Source organism: Heterodontus francisci, unplaced genomic scaffold, assembly GCF_036365525.1.
Source record: "Heterodontus francisci isolate sHetFra1 unplaced genomic scaffold, sHetFra1.hap1 HAP1_SCAFFOLD_1295, whole genome shotgun sequence".
Lineage (NCBI taxonomy): Eukaryota > Metazoa > Chordata > Chondrichthyes > Heterodontiformes > Heterodontidae > Heterodontus > Heterodontus francisci.
Window position 1 is genome coordinate 102,425 of NW_027140890.1, and position 3,069 is coordinate 105,493.

The following is a 3,069-nucleotide window of genomic DNA, read 5'->3' on the forward strand; positions in this document are numbered from 1 at the left end:
TATTTGTTCCTCCCTCTGAGTTTCCGCCTCTCAGTCTCTCTCTCTATCGTTCTCTGTCTCTCGGTCTCTCCCTTTATCTCTTTAGTCTCTCGGTCTCTCCCTCTATCTCTTTCGTCTCTCGGTCTCCCCCTCTATCTCTTTAGTCTCTCGGTCTCCCCCTCTATCGTTCTCTGTCTCTCGGTCTCTCCCTCTATCTCTTTAGTCTCTCGGTCTCTCCCTCTATCTCTTTAGTCTCTCGGTCTCCCCCTCTATCGTTCTCTGTCTCTCGGTCTCTCCCTCTATCTCTTTAGTCTCTCGGTCTCTCCCTCTATCTCTTTAGTCTCTCGGTCTCCCCCTCTATCGTTCTCTGTCTCTCGGTCTCTCCCTCTATCTCTTTAGTCTCTCGGTCTCTCCCTCTATCTCTTTAGTCTCTCGGTCTCCCCCTCTATCTCTTTCGTCTCTCGGTCTCTCTCTCTATCGTTCTCTGTCTCTCCCTCTATCTCTTTAGTCTCTCGGTCTCTCCCTTTATCTCTTTAGTCTCTCCGTCTCTCCCTCTATCAGTTAATTTTCTCGGTCTCCCCCTCTATCTCTTTAGTCTCTCTGTCTCTCCCTCTATCTCTTTAGTCTCTCGGTCTCTCCCTCTATCTCTTTCGTCTCTCGGTCTCTCTCTCTATCGTTCTCTGTCTCTCCCTCTATCTCTTTAGTCTCTCGGTCTCTCCCTTTATCTCTTTAGTCTCTCCGTCTCTCCCTGTATCACTTAATTTTCTCGGTCTCCCCCTCTATCTCTTTAGTCTCTCCGTCTCTCCCTCTATCTCTTTAGTGTCTCTGTCTCTCCCTCTATCTCTTTAGTCTCTCCCTCTATCACTTAATTTTCTCGGTCTCCCCCTCTATCTCTTTAGTCTCTCCGTCTCTCCCTCTATCACTTAATTTTCTCGGTCTCCCCCTCTATCTCTTTAGTCTCTCCCTCTATCACTTAATTTTCTCGGTCTCCCCCTCTATCTCTTTAGTCTCTCGGTCTCCCCCTCTATCTCTTTAGTCTCTCGGTCTCCCCCTCTATCTCTTTAGTCTCTCCGTCTCTCCCTCTATCACTTAATTTTCTCGGTCTCCCCCTCTATCTCTTTAGTCTCTCCGTCTCTCCCTCTATCACTTAATTTTCTCGGTCTCCCCCTCTATCTCTTTAGTCTCTCCGTCTCTCCCTCTATCAGTTAATTTTCTCGGTCTCCCCCTCTATCTCTTTAGTCTCTCCGTCTCTCCCTGTATCACTTAATTTTCTCGGTCTCCCCCTCTATCTCTTTAGTCTCTCCGTCTCTCCCTCTATCTCTTTAGTGTCTCTGTCTCTCCCTCTATCTCTTTAGTCTCTCCCTCTATCACTTAATTTTCTCGGTCTCCCCCTCTATCTCTTTAGTCTCTCCCTCTATCACTTAATTTTCTCGGTCTCCCCCTCTATCTCTTTAGTCTCTCCCTCTATCACTTAATTTTCTCGGTCTCCCCCTCTATCTCTTTAGTCTCTCGGTCTCCCCCTCTATCTCTTTAGTCTCTCCGTCTCTCCCTCTATCACTTAATTTTCTCGGTCTCCCCCTCTATCTCTTTAGTCTCTCCGTCTCTCCCTCTATCTCTTTAGTCTCTCTGTCTCTCCCTCTATCTCTTTAGTCTCTCCGTCTCTCCCTCTATCACTTAATTTTCTCGGTCTCTCCCTCTATCGTTCTCTGTCTCTCGGTCTCTCCCTCTATCTCTTTAGTCTCTCGGTCTCCCCCTCTATCTCTTTAGTCTCTCGGTCTCTCCCTCTATCTCTTTAGTCTCTCCCTCTATCTCTTTAGTCTCTCTGTCTCTCCCTCTATCTCTTTAGTCTCTCTGTCTCTCCCTCTATCTCTTTAGTCTCTCTGTCTCTCCCTCTATCTCTTTAGTCTCTCCCTCTATCTCTTTAGTCTCTCGGTCTCCCCCTCTATCTCTTTAGTCTCTCTGTCTCTCCCTCTATCTCTTTAGTCTCTCCGTCTCTCCCTCTATCACTTAATTTTCTCGGTCTCTCCCTCTATCGTTCTCTGTCTCTCGGTCTCTCCCTCTATCTCTTTAGTCTCTCGGTCTCCCCCTCTATCTCTTTAGTCTCTCGGTCTCTCCCTCTATCTCTTTAGTCTCTCCCTCTATCTCTTTAGTCTCTCTGTCTCTCCCTCTATCTCTTTAGTCTCTCTGTCTCTCCCTCTATCTCTTTAGTCTCTCTGTCTCTCCCTCTATCTCTTTAGTCTCTCCCTCTATCTCTTTAGTCTCTCTGTCTCTCCCTCTATCTCTTTAGTCTCTCCCTCTATCACTTAATTTTCTCGGTCTCCCCCTCTATCTCTTTAGTCTCTCCGTCTCTCCCTCTATCACTTAATTTTCTCGGTCTCTCCCTCTATCGTTCTCTGTCTCTCGGTCTCTCCCTCTATCTCTTTAGTCTCTCGGTCTCCCCCTCTATCTCTTTAGTCTCTCGGTCTCCCCCTCTATCTCTTTAGTCTCTCTGTCTCCCCCTCTATCTCTTTAGTCTCTCCCTCTATCTCTTTAGTCTCTCGGTCTCTCCCTCTATCTCTTTAGTCTCTCCCTCTATCTCTTTAGTCTCTCTGTCTCTCCCTCTATCTCTTTAGTCTCTCTGTCTCCCCCTCTATCTCTTTAGTCTCTCCCTCTATCTCTTTAGTCTCTCGGTCTCTCCCTCTATCTCTTTAGTCTCTCCCTCTATCTCTTTAGTCTCTCTGTCTCTCCCTCTATCTCTTTAGTCTCTCTGTCTCTCCCTCTATCTCTTTAGTCTCTCTGTCTCTCCCTCTATCTCTTTAGTCTCTCCCTCTATCTCTTTAGTCTCTCTGTCGCTCCCTCTATCTCTTTAGTCTCTCTGTCTCTCCCTCTATCTCTTTAGTCTCTCGGTCTCTCCCTCTATCTCTTTAGTCTCTCCCTCTATCTCTTTAGTCTCTCTGTCTCTCCCTCTATCTCTTTAGTCTCTCCCTCTATCTCTTTAGTCTCTCTGTCTCTCCCTCTATCTCTTTAGTCTCCCCCTCTATCTCTTTAGTCTCTCGGTCTCTCCCTCTATCTCTTTAGTCTCTCTGTCTCTCCCTCTATCTCTTTAGTCTC